Source organism: Podarcis gaigeae (assembly GCF_964106915.1).
Source record: "Podarcis gaigeae genome assembly, chromosome: 15".
Taxonomy (NCBI): domain Eukaryota; kingdom Metazoa; phylum Chordata; class Lepidosauria; order Squamata; family Lacertidae; genus Podarcis; species Podarcis gaigeae.
Genome location: NC_139692.1, coordinates 24948717 through 24970751, shown reverse-complemented (window position 1 = coordinate 24970751; position 22035 = coordinate 24948717). Strand labels below are relative to the sequence as shown.

At 45.8% G+C, this 22035-nt stretch overlaps 1 protein-coding gene across 4 annotated transcripts in view; it reads right to left on the bottom strand.

Moving 5' to 3' along the window:
* The window catches only part of B3GAT1 (beta-1,3-glucuronyltransferase 1), a 65285-nt gene extending 43582 nt beyond the window's left edge, over positions 1–21703 (bottom strand). For 2 of the 4 annotated variants that reach the window (XM_083714108.1, XM_083714106.1), the window contains exon 1: positions 20972–21700. The gene's annotated coding sequence lies outside the window, so the exon portion shown is untranslated. Of the gene's footprint in view, positions 1–20971 lie in introns of all 4 variants that reach the window. The other 2 variants (XM_083714107.1, XM_083714105.1) reach the window with 2 other exon arrangements.
* Positions 21704–22035: the final 332 nt, after the last annotated feature.

Here is a 22035-nt window from a genome sequence, read left to right as displayed (position 1 = left end):
CACCTTGCTGACAAAGGTCTGTATAGTTAAAGCTATGGTTTTCCCAGTAGTGATGTATGGAAGTGAGAGCTGGACCATAAAGAAGGCTGATCGCCAAAGAATTGATGTTTTTGAATTATGGTGCTGGAGGAGACTCTGGAGAGTCCCATGGACTGCAAGAAGGTCAAACCTCTCCATTCTGAAGGAAATCAGCCCTGAGTGCTCACTGGAAGGACAGATCCTGAAGCTGAGGCTCCAATACTTTGGCCACCTCATGAGAAGAGAAGACTCCCTGGAAAAGACCCTGATGTTGGGAAAGATTGAGGGCACAAGAGAAGGGGATGACAGAGGACAAGATGGTTGGACAGTGTTCTCAAAACTACTAACATGAGTTTGACCAAACTGCGGGAGGAATTGGAAGACAGGAGTGCCTGGCATGCTCTGGTCCATGGGGTCATGAAGAGTTGGATACGACTAAACGACTAAACAATAACACGTTCTTTTGATTCATATTGGAGAGAGATCTCTGCTTTTCAGTGAGGAACATGGTGTACATCTAAACAGATTCTGGACAATAATGTGCGCACACAACATGCAAACAAAATTTGGCTCTAGGTTGCCAGAGTTATGCATCTGCTCCCTCAAGTTCCATACCCCAAACGCACTTATGCCTGTTTATGGGAAAGCGGGAATATCTGCAGAAATAGAACAACAGCTTATTTGGATTTTTGCAAAATGCTGTCCTAACTGGAGCTAGAGAACTGGACTCAACAGACCCTTGATTTGATCTGATTCTGAAAAAAAGTCCTGATAGGTGTCCCCCCCCCCACTTTTTGTTCCTAAGGCAGGAGAGGTGCAAGGGAAGAATTCTGAATGCATCAGATGCAGAGACCATCCGACAGCACAGCTGATAGACGGCAATGAAGCAGATGAACTCCTGCAGGTTGCACAGGGCACATGCCAACAAGATGAGCCCTTGCAGGGAGCTGTAAATTACTGTAGACGAGTGGTGTGCATGTGTAGCTTTCTCTCCCCCTCCCCCTTTTTTCCCCTTTTGGTACGGTGCTGTAAGAATACTGTAATCATGCAGTAATTATGGCACATCTCAAATCAACCCAGCAAATTATATCGCTATTATTACAGCTGTCACTACGATTCTGGCACAGGAGAGGGACGGGTCATTACCTCGGCACGGAGGCGCAGGGAGCACAATCTAGAGGCTACAGCAGAATGAGGAAATGAACAGCACCCATCCCACCTCCCTAAAGGAAATTGAGGCTTTGCTTTCAAGTGGATAAGGGCATATTTAGGAAGGTTCCTCCTCTTGCTCCAGCGTTCCTTGCTCAGATTGCAGTTTCTAATAGCTTTCTTTTGGGAACTCCCCCCCACCCCTGCCCAGAAAAGTTGATGACAATGCTTTTAAAAAATAATAAAGTTCGTCATTCACTAATCTTTCTGATGCTCGTGCAACAAGTTTGCTGTTTCCCTCTTTCTCAGCTGCAACATTTTCCAGGGAAGTCACTGTGTAAAATTGCTGCAGGAAAAGCAGTTTCTGTCACTTGTGGCTGAATTGAGACAAGGGGTTGTTGTTTTTTTAAAAAATATATGTGTATGTACCGTAAGTTGCCTAGAGACATTCTATATTAAGTGACAAATAAATCACCATCATTCTCACCCTCATCTAGCTATTAATTAGCAGACTAAGGCCAGGACGTTTGTGCTATCATAGAGATAGATAGATACGTAGATAGAGGTGTGTGTGTGTGTGTGTGTGTGTGTGTGTGTGTGTGTGTGTGTGTGAAGCTGCGTTATACTGAGTCAGACCATTGATCCATCTATCTGAGTACTGTCTACACTTTAGGGTTTTAAGCAGGGTTTTCTTCCAGTCCTACCTGGACTCTAGTCCCTCACCCAGATGCCAGCCAAACTAGGCTCTGTGGACCAAAGGGGCTTTCAAATGCACATTATTGTCCCAAGTATTGTCAGCTGACCCCATCGCAGCCTCTTGCAAAACTGGCTCATGGCCAGGGAAGAAACTCTCCAACTAGTCAGCTAAGTTGAGAAGACTTTGGCTTAAAGCGGATGTTTTGCCCTAAAACAGAGTGTTGAGGTCCTTTTGGAATTCCCCACTTAAGAGAAACATCTGAAGGCTTTTAATGGGGCAAGAAAACATTCACAAAGGCAACTCTCCCCTGCCTGGTGCTTTGGTACTCTAACAATTCCCATCAGCCCCCCACCCCACACACAGCTAGCATGAACTGTGGTCAGGCATGATGGAAATTGTCGTCAAATAGAATTTGAAAGTCCCTTATTGTTGTTAGCCACTCTGAGCCCGGCTTCGGCTGTGGAGGGCGGGATATAAATAAATAATAACAACAACAACAACAACAACAACAACAACAACAACAATAATAATAATAATTATTATCCCATATAAAAGAACGAATGCAGGGGGTTGGACTAGATGACTCTACAATTCTATGATTCTATGAAGATTTTGTTACCAACAGGTAAAAATCAGCCTCTGTGGCAGGAATGAAGAAGTTGTGGCCCTCCATGTAACTTTGAAACCATTTCTCAGCAACTCTACCCCCCCCCCCGCATAGTCAATAGTGAGGGATGATGGGCAGGGATGCAAACTTGAATAAAAAATTGGGGGGCCCAAGAAAGCCCCGCCCCACATAATCAATCACATGATGCAGTGCAGTCACACCATTTGAATGGCAATGCCCATCAACTTTGAAGGCATAAAATATTTTATTGGGGGGCTGAAGACCCCCGGCCCCTAGGAGTTAACTCCTATGATGCTGGGAGCCGAGGTTCAGCAACATCTGCGAGGGCATTATAATGCATTAAGATGAGTGAGGTTCCTCAGGGATGGGCTCTGGGATCTGCCTGCCCCCCGCTTCCAGCTGCAGCTTGCCGAATTCTTTGCAAACCTCCACGAAACAGGGATGATTCAGCCTGCACCATAAGTTATTAACTGCAGCAGACGGTGTCTCTTCCCATTAGAGCGCCGTTGCATGAGGAAACTGGCCGAGACAAGAAAGGGGCTGACGGGCGGAGCGCGAGCAGAGAGCAGCGCGTGGAGCGGAGATGAAAAATAATGTTGGCAGTGTTATTAAAAGATAAATTGGCGGGGGAAGATGGGCTGAAGGCTTTAGAATGTTGTAACAAATCCGTGACCACCTAGGGCTTTGAGACTGTCAGGACGCGGCAGAAAAAGAGAGGATGAATCAACAGGGCTAGAAAACACCATCACACCAAATATGTATACCTGGCTAGGTGGGAAATTAGGAAAGCCCATTAGCTATGGGCATATGAAACTGCCTTAGGCTGAGTCAGTTGATCGTTCCCCTCTAACCCAATGCTGGCGGCAGATTTCCAGGGTGTCAAGAAGGAAAACAGGAAGCTGCCTGAGTCTTATACTGAATCAGACGGTTGGTCCATCTAGCTCAATATTTTCAGCAAAGAATGGCAGCAGGCTGCAGCCCTCTGGGATATCAGGCAGGGGTTTTCCCCAGTTGTTATGTACCGAGTTGAATAGGATCCAAAAGGCAGCAGTCTGATTGGCCCTAGAACAATAGGATTCAGAATGCAGCAGTTTGATTGGTCCACAGGAGCCACCCAATCCAGCTCCAGGTGGAAGGGAATCTGCAACCTGATTGGCCTACAGGAGAATCCTGGAATTAGCCAATCACGTGGGGCCCATTGTGTAAATGTATATAAGGCAGACACTCTGCGGGAACTTCCATTCCTCCTCACCACTATAAGCTGAATAAAGAGCATGAATTCCACTCTCGACTCCGAGTATATTTCACCAGTTCTACCTGGAGATGCCAGGGATTGAACCTGGAACATTCTGCATGCAAAACAGAAGCTCTAGTCCCTCACCCAGATGCCAGTCAAACTAGGCTCTGTGGACCAAAGGGGCTTTCGAATGCACATTCTTGTCCTGAGTATTGTCAGCTGACCCCATCGCAGCCTCTTGTGAAATGAGGCCCCTGGGCTGATGGCCAGGGAAGAAACTCTCCAACTAGTCAACTAAGTTGAGAAGACTTTGGCTTAAAGAGGATGTTTTGCCCTAAAACAGTGTTGAGGACTCTTCCCAGCACAGGGAGCTGCCTTGGACGGAGTCAGATTGTTGGTCCATCTAGATCAGCATTATCAACACTGGCAGACAGAATCTTTCCAGGATGTCAGGCAAAGACATCCCATCATTCCTGACCATAAATCCCAGCTCTTCTGGTCGGGAACTGATGGGAGTTGGAGTTCAACAGCCCCAAGAGGCTGACAGATTCCTCATCCCTGCTTTAGAAAAATGTCTGCTTTGGAAAAAAAATGCTTTCAATGTAACAAGTAAAAATTAAAGAACTAGGAGCAAAATGAAACAAAACTGCAGTAAATAAAAGAAAATAGCCATACACACAGAGAAATGTATATACAGGTATATGCAAAAAAGGTTAGATAGCATAATCTAGCTCCATGAAATGAAAGGTCATGTAGGAGGAACACAAAAGGAGGTACAAAAGCTCAGGATGTAGGCAAATTGTCAGATCAAAAAGGCAAGTGGCAACTAAGGGGATGTCTAGTACATCCAGGTAGTGCAGGATAAGTCAAGATGGGCCACCATGTAATTCCATATTTGTCAGATTTTATCAGTGCTCTGCTAAGCTTGCTTCGTTGGGTCAGTTTTTCTCATAACACCAAATTCTTAACTGTGCCCCACCGTTCCTCCACAGAGAATGCAGAATTATATTCCTAATGGTGAGCTATTTCCCTCTTAGCTGCTGCACAAGTCTTGATGGGTTAAATGGTTCATGTTCCCCATGTTTTTAAATATGTTGTAAGCCACCCAGAGTGGCTAGGGAAAGCCAGCCAGATAGGAGGGGTAGAAATATTATTATTATTATTGAGCAAAGCTAAAATGGAGTCAAGAGGAAGGATTTATGCCTGCTCTTTTTGAACGGGAACTATGGTGCACAGCTGCAGATAATAATGTTCAGGCAACTATTTTGTTCTGTTCAGATCTATGATTGAATGGGTTAGATAGGAATAGGGAACTTTTGACAATCCAGATATTGCTAGACTACAGCTGCCATCGGACCTCACCTTTAACTGTGATTGATGGACATGTGGGATTTGGGAGTCCAGCAGCATCTAGAAAGGTGTTTCCCAACCCTGGTTCTCCTGCTGTTTTTGGACTACAACTCCCATCATCCCTAGCGAGCAAGACCAGCAGATGATGGGAATTGTAGCCCCAAAACAGCTGGAGACCAAAGTTTGGGAAACACGGAAGAACAACCAGTTATCCTTGCCTAAGATCTTTTCAACTTGCAAGACCAGGGATTCAATCTGGGACCTTTTACATACAAAGCATGTTCCCTGTCATCGAAGAATTGGCCTTTTCATAACTTCCAGTCACCAGAGGAGAGATGGATGAGGCAGTCTAAGCACATCCCACCTTATTTCCGCTTGTCCTCAGAGTGAAGACTGCATGAAATTGAGATTTAGATTTCTTTGATGAGGCGGTCTGAATGAAGGTTGCCGTCAGTTTTTCCTTTCTTTTTCTGTAATCCTTTCTTAAGGTGGCTGGCAGCTGCCACACATACTCCCTAATAACCTAAGAACCTGCTGGATCAGGCCAATGGGCCATCTAGTCTAGCATCCTGTTCTCACAGTGGCCGCCCAGATGACTGTGGGAAACCCACAAGCAGGATTCAAACACAAGAGCCCTCTCCCCTCCTGCCGTCTCCAGCAACTGGTATTCAGAAGCATTGCTGCCTCCAGCAGTGGAGGCAGAGCACAGCCATTGTAACAAGAGCTCTACCCCTCCACCCCATCCCAGAATATTTGCGGTATTAAGCGTTTCAGGATTTCAGGGGAAGCTATAGGACCTGCATTCATTGGAAATGAAGCTTTATGATCACCCTGAAGCCTTTGCACATGAAAAAAAAACCATTGAAAGCAGGATCGTGTCTAACTGCTCCATTAGCATCCTGAGCACAAATCGCTATAAATGCACAATGAAAAGGACACCCTTATTGACATCTGGGAGATCTAATCAGGGCTGCCAGTAACCATCTTTTGCTACCAACTGGCAGGATTGGTTCCTCTGCTCCCCAAACCGGTCCTGAGAAAGGAAAAACCACAATTGGCTCAAACACAGCAAGGCTCCTTGCAGCGCTGCAAAAGTTATGGCAGTCTTCATGCTGAAGTTGCTTTTGATGAGAAATACATTCCCTGCCCTGCTCTGGTCAATTGACAGCACTTTCCTTGCTTAGTTTTTGATTTTAGTGGCTGATTTTATGGCTGCATTACTGCGAGAGACAAGAATTAATCACCTCAGCAAACCTCTCCCTTATCATTTGGTTAATGTGCTTGAATAGCAGCCACAGAGGCTGGTTCTTCACATGCACCACAAACTCTGGCCTTTCTCTTGGCCTCCATTTCAAAGTTCCCCCCTTTCTCTTATGTGCAAGACAAGGGAGAGTTTGCAGAGGATCACAGCACAATGCACACATTTGACGCACATTTAAAACACATAGCTTCCCTCAGATAATCCTGGGGACCATAGTTGACCCCTTACAGAGCTAAAATTCTCAGCAACTTTAACAAACTACAGTTCCCACTATTGAATCATGTGTTCTCTCTCTCAGACGAACCTACCTCACAGGGTTGTTGTGAGGATTAAATGTGGAAGGGGGGAAGTATGCCAGGAGTGGCCAGCATGGCAATTTCAACAGCTGCAGTAATACTGCTTATCAGAATGGGGTGGGGGCAGCTCAAGGACATGGAGAGGTCAGGGCTGCTTGGGCATACTGGCAGGGCTGCCAAATTGGCACTGCCGGTGCACCTGCACAGGTGTCTTCTCGTCTTGATCTGCTTCATCACAAAGGTATGAGGGACAAATAGGGAGCAGAATCCTGGCTTTGCAGAATCTGTCACCCTTTCATGTTGCATATCCCCCTTCTCTCTTTAGGAACAACACTCAGGGAAAGGCTCTCTCCTTGCCAAAGTTATGGGCCACAGTGACATGAGCAAGTAGACCAGCCACATATCTCTGCTTTCTCCCTTATTTTGGGTCACATTGAAAGTGCCATGATGCCAGTTGAAACAGCCATGGCTTCCCCAAAGAATTCTGGGGGCTGTAGTTTGTTAAGGGTCCTGAGAGTTGTCAGAAGAGCCCTGTTCCCCTCCCTGAGCTATAGTTCCCCTGGTGGATTAGCAATCAATCTCTCTTCACCATAAGAGAGGTGGAGAACAGACACTGCCTAATATTGCTCAGCCCCCTTAACAAACTACAGCTTCCAGAATTCTTTGGGGGTAAGCCATTACAATTGGTATCATGGTGCTTTAAACGTATGGTGTGAACAGGGGCCTAGGTGCCTGGAAACTCTGAGCTTCAGATGCCAAGCTGCATGTTAAATATTTTTCTTGCTTTAGTGGCGTTTCACTGATAAATAATAAAATACTGGATTTGCAGACTGACTTTCCCTGATCATATCGGAACTGCACCATTGCCTCTCTTCCTCATCAGTATAAGTTCCCTTTAGTTTCCTTGCCATATTTTGAGTAAATCAGAGAGAAAGTGGGGGAAATCCCCAAGTGGTCACTCTGGAAACTTGCATCCCCAAAGGCCTCTGCACCCCTGTTTCCGAAGCTGCTGGATCCTTCTGTAGAGCGTGAGTTGAGTCACCTCCTGTATTTTTAGCCTTGGCTCCAACAGGGTCACCTGTCTTTTGAATAACTTAAGCTTTGTGATGGCTTCTTTTCAGCTTTGGGATTTGCCAGCGAAAAGCAGATAGGGGTGGGGAGAGGGCAAAGGAGAAGTCCTAAGATTTTAGCCAAAGCACTGGAGTGCCAGGCTGGTATTTATAGCCCAGCCCTGGGCGAGGTAACCCAGGCGCAGTGCAGCTGTCACTTCTGGTTTTTCAGCAAGAGGCCAGAGAGTGTGCTGGAGTTTGCTCAGCACATCTACCTCTGCACCATCCTCTGTCCATTGGCAAAGGGGCACACTGGGGAGCTCAAGAGATGCCTGGCAAGCACCCCCCCTTCACAATGCAGTTGCACAGATGCAACCAAGGAGTGTGACAGAAGTGTGTTGTTGCAAATGGGATCATCTTAATAGATGGTCCTGGTTGCAGGCAGGCTCTCAACCTGGTTGCCCAAAAACCTTAAACAAAATATATGTGTCTGTGTGAATTTATTTATCCTAATGGGGGGGTTGGCTTGAGGGTCTTGCCACGCAACCCTCCTCCCCTTGACAAAGAGTCCTGTGACATCCTAAAGACCAACACATTTATTGGGGCACAAGCAAAGGATGCCAAAGGAGAAAGGACTTCTTCACACAGTGCATGGATAAACTATGGAACTCATTCCTGCAGGAGAGAGTGGTGGTCACCAACCTGGATGGCTTTCAAAGAGGGCTAGACAAATTCATGGAGGTGCAGGCTCCACAATGGTTATACTGTGTCTCCACAGTCAGGGACAGCAATGCTTCTGAATACTAGTTGCTGGAAACCACAGGAGGGGAGAATGTTCTTGTGCTTGAGGTTTGCCCTTGCATAAGATTTGCCTTTCTCAGAGCTGCCACACACTTGGTCGACATCTTCATCAAGCTATCCACTGTGATCCCGAGGTCTTAATCCATGTCAGTCACTGCCAGTTCAGACTCCATGAGCATATATATATGGCATTAAAGTGTTTTGGGTCCCCCCCTCCCCGACATGTATCACTTTACACTGAATTTTGTATGCCGTTTTACTGCCCATTCACACAGTTTGGAGATGCCTGTCTGGAGAGGGAGATATAGAAGCACAGTTTCACTCCCCCTCTTCCTTTCCCCCACATTCCAGGAAATGCAGGAGACTGTCAGCTTGACTGCTGTAGTTTAAAGACAGCGGATCGCCAGGCTCCCAGGAGAGAGCTGGGCGTTTGATGCGAGAAGCAGAGAGCTTTGTGGATACCTGTTTATCTGCCAGGGTGGCTGGCCTATAATGGAGAAAGTTCCCCAATTAAAAACGTGAGGCAGCAAATTCCATTTTAAGACCTTCCAAAGGGCAGACCTATTAAACATTTATGGAGACGGTTCATTATGAGCCCATTCTTGATGACCAGATTCTACTTCACATCATTTGGTTGTGGGAGGGTGGCAGGAGGTGGAATAGTAGCCCAAACCTATCCCTGTTCAATATAACATTTAATCCTCCTGTTAAATTCCTAATAAATCGCAATGATAATATAAGCAGCAATGTTGTCAGCACTTGATCAAGCACGGCAACATTTGCAGACGGACTGATACATGAGTGTTAGGTACAAAATGTTAATAGCCTGGGCATATTCTCAATTGAGGGGACACAGAATCATAGAATTGTACAGTTGAAAGGGACCACGAGGGTCATCTAGTCCAACCCCCTGCCATGCGGGAATCTTTTGCCCAATGTGGGGCTCAAACCCATGACCCTGAAATTAAGAGTCTCATGCTCTAACGACTGAGCTAGCCCAGGTCCATATATCCGGCTATTGGCTAGAGGGTCATGCTAAACATCCTATGTCTGCCTATGATGGAAGTCAGATTGCTCTGGAAGTTCCAAAACACAGTGCCACCACCCCCTCTCCAAATCGTAGGATGTGTGTCAAAAATTGAGGGTAAGTTTAGACAAATCGGTAGAGTCACATGGGAAAGCTTAAAGTTTGCTGTACCACTTTGGGCTGCTGGTAAACAACAGCAATTTCCCTTGCTCACAGAAAACTAGCATATAAGGAAGAACCCAAGGCTGAACACTGTCTTTCCTTGCAGATTGGAATTCTGCATGCAGGGATTGTTTATTCACCACGGGGGAGCATTCAAACATGTTTTGAGCCCTGTTGGATCACTCCAAATGGTGGGAGACTTTGTGCTGTCAAATTTCAGCCGCACCCTGTGCAACGCTAAAATTTGGCAAAACGCACCCCCATTTCTCTTGCTCGGTTCTGCAGCGTTGTGTGGTGCTCACTGCAACACGACACTCAGTGTGGTTACACTGGTCGCACTTACCCCCAAACCGCCTCTGCTCCACAGCCCCGTCTCATTCAGCATTCTGGACATTCGCAGTGGTCAACCAGATGCCTCAATGGGCAGCCTGCAAGAACTCATTGATCCCCAGCGATTTGCTTTTGGAGGCATGATGATGCCTCTGACACGTAAGGGTTCAGTTTGTTGCGAACCCTCTCTTGCAGTGTGATTTGCAACAGTCCAGGTTGAAACTGTGATTCTACTGATTGTGTTAACGGGTCTTGAATTCCTAATGCATGCCGGTATATGGTTGCAGAAGATGCCCCATTAACACGCATGCAATTACAAGCTTGGCTCTTGTGTTTCCCTGTACATATTCATGGATCATTGAGTGGATAACTACAGGCAGACGCGGCGACTAAAATCCAGCCGTTTTACCTGACGAAGGATGGGGGAAGTAAAAGACTTAACTCAGTGAGGTTATGGGCCAAGCCTGCTAACGACAGCCTGTCGGAATTGCTAACTGTTCCACAGACATACTAAATGAATTATTAAATTAGTCTTGCCACTCATGAGACACTTTTATTAATGGCTTTTGGAAATAGCTGCCTGGATGGTTAAAAGTGCTGCGAGGACATGCAAGAAATTTCTCGAATGACAGAAAGGCCCCGAAAGGACGTGCCCCAACTGGCTGGCTGACCTCGTTGGATAAAGGTGACACTTGTCTGAACTAGGGATGAGGAACCTGTGAACCCTTGCTAGATGTTGGAGGACTCCAACTCCCATCAGCCCCGGCCAGCATGGGCCAATGAACAGGGATGATGGGTGTTATAGGTTGACATCATCTGGAGGTTTCTCACACCTGCCTTATCTATCTGGGAAGGGGGATAGAAGTGTATTGGGAACTGAACTCAAAGCAGGTCCCAAACCTAGGAACTGACAGGTACTTGGTGAAGATTTTCAGCAGTTCAACATGGCAGTCACAGTGATGATCCCTTCTAAGATTATACAACTTCCTAAGATTATGCTATAATATTATAATTATATAAAAATAATAATTGGGGATGCATTGCAATAATCAAAGCAGATCTCCATGTGTTGCGTTTCAGCTGGATATACTATTTTCTGTGCAAGTACAATATCTTCTTTTGGAGAGACTTGTGTTTTTCATGAAGTTCCACTGTATAGAACAGACCCTGCCCACCATTCTCTTGAAAGAGAAGTGCCTTGAGTTTTCAGTGTTACCAAATGTTTAGCTTTGGAGTATACAGTGGCCCCAAAGCTCCCCTTTCATGCTGGTGGCTCTATGATGCTGGAGACAGAGCCCCTGCCAGGACCCTCATGCAGAAGTAATAGCGGGTCTTCAAAAGCAGCCCCCTACATGACCCTGGACCACCATGCCACTGATGGGTTGGGGACTATAGCTTAATCTGCTTTGCATATAGAAGTTGTCAAGTTCAACCCCTGATGTCTCCAGTCAAAATCTATCAAGTGAAACCAGACAGCCCAGCAAGGTGACCACTTGATAACTGGACATAATGAGCCAGGGGTGACCATACCCTCCAACATTTCTCCGATGAAAATAGGGATGTCCCATTCCATAATGACCATTTTACTAATTATATCCCACACATTTTACTGGGTTGCCCCAGCCACTGGGCAGCTTCCAACATATATAAAAGCATGATAAAACATTTAAAAACTTCCCTATTCAGGATTGCCTTCAGACACTTCGGGGATTGGTTAACTCCATACCCTCCAGCATTTCTCCAATGAAAATAGGGACATCCTACCATACCCTCCAATGAATGTTCCTCCAATGAAAATAGGGATGTCCTAAGGAAAAGTAGGACATTCTGGGATCAAATCAGAAACTGGGATGGCTTCTCCAAATCAGGGGCGTCCCTAGAAAATAGGGACACTTGGAGGGCCTGGGTGATACTCCCTGCCTTTTCCAACAGTGTTCAGCTTAGGAAGGATTGCTGTCCATCTAAATAGCTCCTCCTGATATTTGCTAGACCCCACTTGAATTTAAACATCAAAACAGACTTGCATGCAATATCCTGTTTTGCAGAGGACCAACCTGATGCCTACGGGAAGCCCATAGTAGCACCCAAAGACAATAGTCCTTATATGACAATACTCCAAATAACAAGACACTTGGTATTTAACTTCTTACAAAACGGTCTACTTCCTGCTCAGTCTGACAAAAGTCCTTTTGTGTCCTGAAACTCACCTACAGTATAAGCCCAAAGCAGAGCTCCTGAAAAGACAACTGTGAATCTAGGTACACAACTGGGAATTATGAGGTGTGCTTGCCCTCCCCAGTTAATGACATCTGCTTTAAACAGGCAACATCTGCAGGTATCTCCAATTTGTGTTGATGATACGCCCCCTGTTTGGCAATGAAGGCCAATGTCCTGATCTCTCCTTTTCAGTTGCTGCTTTTGGTCTCTTCAGGGGTCTTCCTCTTTGTGACCTCACATCCCTCAAGAGCCCATCCTTGTTCCAAACATCTACTGAGCCCTACACCAGCTTTCTGCAGGAGCTGAATCATCAGACTTCAGCAGCGCATATAATTTGCACTGCCGGAATCCATCGCTCGGGAAGATTTGGGATGGTCGCCAGTTTCTGACAAACATCTGTTACAACTCTCATTTAGAATCCTCTCCATTATGCTACAAATATCGGGTTTGTGAAGAAAAAACAGACCCTTTGCAAACCAAATCCTAATCACTTGTGTTTGAGTGTGCATCTTTGACATGCTATTTGGTGCACAGATTTGGGATCATTCTGTTGTTCTTGTAAACCACCCCCACCTCTATTTTTGAGCAACGCAAGGAAAATTAGACTATTGGGTAAGAAAGCTGTGTGTTTTCTTGACAGCAAAACTGGTGTGTGTGTGTGGCTTGTTTCCAATGCAAGGGTAGAGGGGGTTATTGTTTGGCAGCATAGAAATTGAACTGGACTGGTTACAAAGGCAGAAGAGGTGGAGAAGAGGCTGTTTCATTGGATGCATTAGGAAAACGTTAGGAACAAAGCTAATTCACAGAAATTCACTGAAAGTCTTAGGAGTCTCAAAGCTGAACGATACAGCTAGCACCACCAGACTGAGCAGCTCTCTCTGGCTGTCTAGACGCAAGCAACTGTTCTCTGTGAATATATGAACTGTTTTCTCCAAGCTGCATTCAAGCATGCAGTTTCCACTGGGAATCTGAAGCAGGGCAGCCCAACAAGAGATGCATTGGAAGCTTCTGCTGATCATGTAACTTGGTTCATATTAAGCAAAAACTGTCATGCATAGAATTCCAACAAAAATGGAAAAGGAACTGCACCTTGTGGTCAGGAATGGAAATCAGTGAATTGAATTTAATTTGCATTTGTTCATGATTTTTTTTAAAAGTCTGTAAACAATGCACAATTATTATTTTAACGTTGTTTATTTATTTTCATTATTTTTTCCCATAAACTTTATATACCGCTTGATTGTAAGAAAAAACCTCCAGATTTTGAGGTTTACTGGTACACTGAAATAAATGTAAGTTATGTAAATAGCTGTGTAAGTTACGTATCCTATGTTCAATAGTAGACAGCGAGATGAGCAACACAGCATTTGGTGGAAGCCAAACAGCAGCAGAATGGAAACAGAGATGATAGTGAAGAATGCATGTTGGAATGGAAATTGCAGCCTTCTTGCATCCTTAATTGTGCACAATGATGACGCCATATGAAGAGGTTGGGCTAGACTGAGAGAAGGCATGTGGGTGAATAAAACTGATTTTCTGGGCTTTCACACAATCCGTATTGGTTATAGGGAATGGGGGACTTTCTGGCATATTTGGGACACATTGCTCTTGTTTGGCTAAAACCGTTCCTTGCTCTATGCCAAGTTATGGTTCATTTCCCTGAAACTCAATTCCAGGCAGAGACTAAGCAGTTCCAGTCCTCTGTGTGGAACAGCAACAAATCACCACAGACAGGAAGGAAGGCGGACAGGCTAGTGGACCAGAAATCTATGTTGCCATGAAGCATTTCAATTCCCCAAAAAGCCCATTATTGGCCTCTTCCTCTTCCCTTTTTACTTCTGTAAGAAAAGATGAAAGCAAAGGACATGTTTCAAAAACTAAAAGGACATTCCCTTGCAAAGGCTGGGATCCTTAGAACCAGCTTCTTTTGTTTAGATCTGCAAGATGTTGCTAGATCGGAACACAAATAATTTATGGAGTTCACTCACCATCCCCAAATGCCGTGATGGTCACAAGCTTAGAAGGTGCTCAAAAAGGTTACACAGACATGTCAGTGTAAGGTAATGCTATAAATAGTGTTTACTCATGATAGCTAAATGGAAGCCCCAATTTCAGAGGCAGTATAGCATGCTTTACCAGGTACTGGGGCAACGTGTGTGTGTGTGTGTGTGTGTGTGTGTGTGTGTGTGAGATGGACTGGACAACTTCTGATGTCTGGCATTGGATCATATTTTGGATTGCTGCTGTATGTGAAATACTCCATGCTGTTAAGACACTTGGGGGCAGATCCACTCCATACATTTAAAACACAGGACTCCCCTTAAAGAATTCTGGGAACTGCATCGTGTTGAGGGAGGTGAGAAGTCCAGCTCTCTGAGGGGTAAGTGGCAGTTCCCAGGATTCTTACATGTAGGCTGTGCATGTTACCTTGCATAATACTTGTGTTTTTTTTTATTTTTTAATCCCTCTGTCTTGTGCTGGTTCTCTCTTTCGGGGAGGGCTTAAAAAAAATTAAATTAAAACAGGAGAGCATTCAAACTGAAATGGTACATGAGGGGGATAGCTCATTCGGAAGAGCATGAGACTCTTAATCTGAGGGCTGTGCATCCGAGTGTCACCTTGGGTAAAAGGCTCCTTCTGCACTGCATGGGGTTGGACTAGAGGACCCTGGTGATCCCTTCCAACTCTACAATTCTGTGATTTTATAATTCTAACCGTCACAATTTGGTCACCTGATCTTGCTGAATGGGTAGACTGAATCATGCCCTCCACTCTATTCAGCAGCTATCTTTAGCACCATTACATGGCAGTTCAGTGACTGGCATTTGTCGTGGTGGTAGTGCATTGAAAAACACGATTCCTTTCCTTTGTATCATTAAAAAAAGCTATTTTGCTCTTCAGCAGCACTGTATTTCCAAAATACAATCGATGTGGGTTGAATGGTCGGTAGGCAAATCCCCCAATCCTAGCAGATCTAGAGGCATCTAATTGCAAGTGCCTCTATTCTTGAGAGTTTTCCTTGGTCATTATGACAATTGCAGTCCTCACCCGTTATTGCTGCCATAGCTAATCACTGCTGATACAATGCCATACATATAAAGGAATAACATACCTACAAATGTCTGGGAGAGAGGGAGAGGGGACATATTTTGTGGCCTGATAAAGCTTGCCAGGAAGGAGTGGGAGAGAAAAGTGTAATAACAAACAAACTGGTAGGGTAAGCCACTTTTACAATATTGCACCATTACATTCTGCATGAATGGAACCATAGCCATTACCACCCACTAGTTTTTTTAAAAATAAAAACCCCAAATCCATTTCTCTCCCCGAGTGCACTGAAGTCATAGAATGGATCCATGCTTTTAGCTGCTTGTTAGCTGCTCTGATTACAAGTTCCTGGCCTTCAAGATGAGGGGGCATCCAAATCATGGAACCCAGCAAGGCTGATCTTGTCATGGTGTTAAACAAAGGTGGCTGTCTTAGGTGGCAGATTTGGGGCACCATTAAAAGATGGTTTTCTTCTGTTGTCTTGTGTGGTGAAATTCATGGAGGAGAGGTCTATCAATGCCTACTAGTCATGATTGCTATGCTCTACCTGCACAGTTGGAGACAACAATGATTCCCAACACGGAAGGGAAGAGTGCTCTTTTGCCCATGTTCTGCTTACTGGTTTCCTATAGGCATCTGGTTGGCCATTATGGAAATGGGATGCTGGTCTAGATGGGCCATTGGCCTGATCCAGCAGGCTAGTCTTATGAAATGTCACAAGTGGCTCTGACTTCAAGACAGGACTGGCCTACTCACCCATGACGCAGGGAGAAATGACCGCCTCAGAAGGCAAGATCCACAGAGGCAGCAGATCCAATCTCCTAGGAATTCATTACCCGATGCTGCTGCCACAGTGACAGCAACGCTGTAGTGCACTCCTTAGAGGCTAGATCTGCTGCCTCCTCAAAAGCCCTCCCCCCTCCTATGCTGCCTCTACAGTGACCTCTTGGCAAATAGGAGGCACTGCTGGTAGTGGCGGAGCGAGCCGATTGGGCACCTGGGGCAGGGCCAGCTGCCTGCGGGGGTAGGGCCAGCCACCAGTGCAAGCCAGGGCAGGATGCTCCGCAGGGCCTCTGAGGAGTCTGCCTGCCTCCTCCTTCTCAGCTGCCCTACAGCTGAGGGGGAGGCGGTGGGTTGACCATTTGGGGCAGTGTGGAGCCTGTGGGCACCCAAGCCACCGCGTCACTCCCAGGAGAGACACGTGACTCGGTGCACTGCAGGGCTCACGGTGAGTGCCACCCAGCATTTTGTCACCCCTCAGTGGTGGCGCCCGGGGTGGACTGCCCCCACTGCCCCCCTTCCTCTGCCCCTGACTGCTGGTTGCCTCCAAGCCACAGGGAGGAAATGGTGGGGGCTGCTTTCTGTGGTCTCCTGGGTCTGGATTGATTCAGAATGAGCCCGTTTCCCCCCTACCTATGACAGCCTTTGATTTCCGCTTCAACTTTGAGTAAGGTCATGCCCCACAACATTTCTCCAATGAATATAGGGACAGCCTAAGGAAAAGTGGGACATTCTGCGATCAAATCAGAAACCGGGACAGCTTCTCTAAATCAGGGATGTCCCTGGAAAATAGGGACACTTTGAGGTTTGTAAGGTTGATTTCAAATGTAGATCTTTATTCCTGCTGTGTTCCTGGGGTAGATCTTCACTTACCCCTTCTTCCCTGGGCAGGGGGAGAGGCACCATTTCGTAGTTTGTATCAGGTGCCAAAATGTCTTGAGCCAACCATGCTTCTCTTAGGCTCTCAACCATTAAAATGTGTGTGTATGTGTGTATATATGTATATGCGTGCGCGCGCACACACACACACACACACACACACACACACACACACACACACACTAAGCAACCTCCCATTCTCTGGAATATTCTTGATCTGAACTTGGCTTTTGTCTAATCTTTCCTTGAATTTCACTTTGAAGAAATTTGGTGACACACAATTATGTCTATAACCACTTTCCTGGATATCACCAACAGACAAAACTTTTAGAGGGATGGGTGTTAGTCCATGTCAACAAGAATGACAGAGTCCTTAAAGATTCTACATTTGTACTGGCATGAGCTTTCTTGTTTAGTGTTTATTTCCTCAATCAGTCATCTGATGATTTGGACTGTAGTCTATAAGAGCTTATGGCAGTAGCTCAGTGGAGCAGCATCTTTTTTTTGCATGCAAAAGATTCCAGGTTCAATCCTCAGCATTTCCAGCCAGGGCTAGAATACACTTTTGTCTGAAATCACAGGGACTCGCTGCCAGCTAGAGTAAACAACACTGAGTTAGATAGATCTGTAGGCATGACACAGCTTCCTATGTTCTTACAATAAATGTCTTAGTTTTTAAGGAACTACAAGACTCTTGACCACCTCATGAGAAGAGAAGACTCCCTGGAAAAGACCCTGATGTTGGGAAAGATGGAGGGCACAAGGAGAAGGGGACGACAGAGGACAAGATGGTTGGACAGTGTTCTCGAAGCTACCAGCATGAGTTTGACCAAACTGCGGGAGGCAGTGGAGGACAGGAGTGCCTGGCATGCTCTGGTCCATGGGGTCATGAAGAGTTGGATACGACTAAATGCTGAAACAACAACAAGACTCTTGTAATTTGATTTAAATGAGGTTTGGTGAAAAAGCCTCACAGGCTAAACTGAGACCAAGGCCAGGCCAGAAATGGCCCATATATTGGCAGTTACCCACCAGTACCTTGGAATCTGTAGATGTCTCACTGGAGTAGGAACCTGAAACTTCACACTGCATATCCGTTTAGATGAAATTTGGTGGCAATTGTACTTCTTGGTTTTCTTGACATACTGTTTCCATCTCTAACAGGCTCTCAGAGTAGCTTTTCAGAGTTAATACAGGTAAGGTTCAGGGTCTGCTGGATCAAAAAAATGGCAATGGAGGAAGGTGGTGTGATGTGGAAAACCCCTAGATTGGCATTCTATAGACCAGGATAAATTCCAGGCCAAGAGGTCTAGTTGGTGGACCAAGAAATGGCATGCCATGACAGGGCAATGGCTTGCTACGTTACAGGATGTGATGTCAACACTGACCTGAAAATTATAGCAAACTCATGCAGGTCATCCTGGACAAGTCGCGTGACCAACAGAGGAGTGCAAGAAAGAGTTTATGCTTGAGTTCTCAGGTGGCTCAGCCAGGAAAGTTACTGGTAGCCAACAGGGACTGAGTAATCATGCACAGAGTTCCTCAGATTGTGCAGGTAGCAATGTTCTCACTCCATTTATGAGTGAACAGACGACCTACTGACTAATTAAGGGTTATTCATGATCCCAGGTCATGGGGCTATGCCGGAAGGGTTGCAAGCATTTTATTAGGCATTCCTATTTTTAGGGGAAGCTATAATCCAGCTGAGGAAGGAGGGATAAGAGAGCTCCACCAAGTCTGCAACCATTTCATGTTTGACTCGTATACACATCAAGTGCCCATCCCTCCTTCTCCTTCTTTCAAACAATTTCTCCTGCTCCTCGACACAGAGACAGACAGTCCTGTTGGGAAAAGGCATGTAAAATCTGCTGTCAGAATTGTTGCATCAGTGACACACTGAAAACATTTGGAGTAGCTTCTCCAAGATGTATAGAAATTAGCCAAGGATACCCAAGTACAAAACACACGTGCACTGTGGCGATGATTAAAGCTGAGCACAAAATGTGAAAATATGCTTTCTCATTCGAAATGAACAGAAGCAAAAAGTGGGAAAGATCTGTGCTTCCCCTCCTCTACTCCCATGGGAAGGAAAGTTATGGAATCACCATTTATCTTTCCTGGTATCTGTATCTCTTCCATCTGAGTCCTTCAGCATAGACTTGCTCACCTGGGTCAAACTTGGTCTTTCCCAAAACACCCTCTTCATTGCTTTGACTGCATACAACTGAAGTTCTGCCTATCTGAACAACTCTGTGGAACTCAAAAGCTTGCACATTGCCATATGTCAGGGCAAGCTCATCCAATAAGAGGTAGAAACATTTATTGAGTTTAGATCTCCTGTCCTTTGGAAGTGACACATCCATCACCACCTGCTGAATAGAGTCCAAAGTTGTATAAAGAACATCTCTCCCTTTCTCTCTCTCTGATTCATAGAAAGGAAACAGAAAGCTTTTTCATGCCAAGTTAGACTATTGGTCCATCTAACTAAGCACTGTCTACCATGAGCAGCAAAAGTTATTTAGGGTTTAGACACCCTTACCTAGAGATGGTGGGAGTCTGTGCTCTCCCACTGGGCTACAGCCCTTCCCCAAATTCCAGCACAAGTCAGTTTTCAAATTCACAGTTCATTCTCATTGCACATCATGCTTACATAGCTCCAGCTTTTTGCTATTTACACAGCCGTGTCCTTCTAATACTTATAAGAAAACTAGGATGAAAGCACACCGACACACACATTGTTCTACCACTGTGATATTTGTCAGCTATCAAAAACTCAACCAAACTGCTGAGTCAAGCAAGAAAGACTCCTTTGCACAAAGACCTCTCCACTGAACATGACAGTGGAGTGCAGTTAAGTCATGTTCTGGGGATAAGTGCCTGGGAGTCATGGCCCCCATTGTCCAGGTCTCTTGGTGTTAGAAGGCAGCATTTATTCGTGGGTCAGCCAGTTCAGTCTTCCTGTCCCCCAAACACACCTATACTGCAACCAGTTATCCCTGGGATTCAAAGACATCCAAGGTACTGGGATGCCCAGGAGTTTGGGTAACAAAGGTGCTAGTCACAGAGAGTTACAGCAATGGAACAGACTGGAAGTGTCAGCCACAGTTCAGACCAAATTCAGTCCAGAGTCCTACATGCTCCCTCTTTTTTCTTTAAGTTTTCAAAGGGCTCTTTCTCTTCTTTTTGAAACATAGATTTCAGCTGGAGATGGGTCCCAAAGGGAGGACAAATACAAAAGAGGCATTGTTTGCAGAAGGAGACCACATCACTCTCTACACCTGCCCCCACCTCAACACAAACCTGCCATCCTTCTTGCTGGTCCTTTGCTCCCCACCCGCCCACCCACCTCCCTTGCCCAAAGGAGGCAAGCTTTCCATTGAAGTCCATCCAGAAGTTGGCTGTGTGGCTGGTGAGAATGGGACATGCTATTCATTGCAAAGGAAGCAAACAAAAGAGTGGACCAACTCTGGATTCTCCTGCCCACTTGGCATAAAGATTTGCATGCATGCATTTGTGTGTGTGTGTGTGTGTGTGTGTGTGTAGCAGGGTGGGGGGCATCTGGCAGAGGGCTGCAGTGCTTTGTCCACTGCACATCTATAATGGTTGATCACAAAAAGGCAAATCTCTTTTCCTTTAGGGAACGGCAGTATGCCACTGAAAGGAAAAACCTCGATGTCCAGCGTGAAGCAGAAAAGGGGATGGGAAATAGGGTCTGGATACCAGGGAGGCAAGGAATGGAGAGGTTTGCAGCCAAACAATAGGGGCTCACTGGACACTCATCCTTCACACCTACCACGGCAAATTCCCAAGTCCTTTTTGCAGATCTCAATTAACTCCTGCAACAAACCCTCTCTCTTCCACTGCTTTTGCTCTTCATCTCCCCCCCAAAAGCATGGGCAACCGAGTGCCCATTGCATCCTTGAAAGTCTTTTATCGTCTCTGTTCTCCCCTGCCTAACCCCAGAAACCGATTCCACAAACATAAAGGAACTCTGTCTAGCTCAGCAAAAGCAATCAGGAGGGAGAAAGAAAGAGAGGAGTACCTTATTCTGGGAGCCTGAATCGCCTTCTCTCTCCATCGCAGCAGCGCCTATTCATCCTTTAATCCTTGGAAACAGAAGCACAATTCAAAGCATCTCCCCGCATGCGGTTCTTCCACACGTTCTTCCTTTGGCTTTTTTTAATACAAAAAAATTCCAAGCAACAGCAAGAAAAAAGCACACCCCAAGAATCTTCCCCCCGTCTTCTTTCTTCAAGCTGTGACAGTAATCATATTAATAATCTTTTTCTCTCTCCAAAAAAATCAGAGCACACAACAGTTATTCTCCTGCTGTCTTCTTCCAAAGACCACAGCGGCTTCACCCGGGCTCATCGCGATGTGAAAGGGCAGCATTTAATAGAAAGGAAGAATGAAAGAAAGAAAGAATGAATGAATGAAAGAGTGCAGGAGAGAGAGAGAGAAAGAAAGAGAAATGGGAAAGGGGGAAAGGGCAGTGGGAGGGAGTACAGAGAAAGAGGCTGAGGCTGACTTCACATCTGTGGCTGATGGGTCTGTGTCTATAGAAGCAGTGACAGCTCCCCCCGCCCCCCTCAGAGAGTAAGGGAGAGGAGGACCTCTGTGGCTGCTAATGGCCTGTACCAATTTATTCCACTTAAGCAGGGGGGGCAGTTCTCCCTGCAAGAGGGAAGGAAAGCCAAGCCAAGCCAGCCTCCCCGATGTCCCCCGAGATGAATTGGTTTCTGCTTTGCCCGTTTGCAATAGCGGCTCCTGCACAGATTTGAATACGGGGAGAGACAGTGGGTGATGGTCTCCAAGCTCAGTGTGGGGGGAGACAAAAACGGGATACAGACAACATATGGGAAAGGGGCATGGTGGGAAATTCTCATGTTTGCAAGGGGGCAAGCACAGCTGTGCAGATGGGCATGGTTCAGAATAGAAAGCACACTGTGGGAAGCATATCTCCTGACTGGAAGATCAGAAATAAGACTTGCTCATTTGCCTGGTTCAAAGCTAGGTTCAGACATTCATTGTTTGAAAGCACAGCATGAATTACTGTGACCCAGCTAGGGTTTCCCCCACTTCAGAATATGACCTCCTCCGTACAAC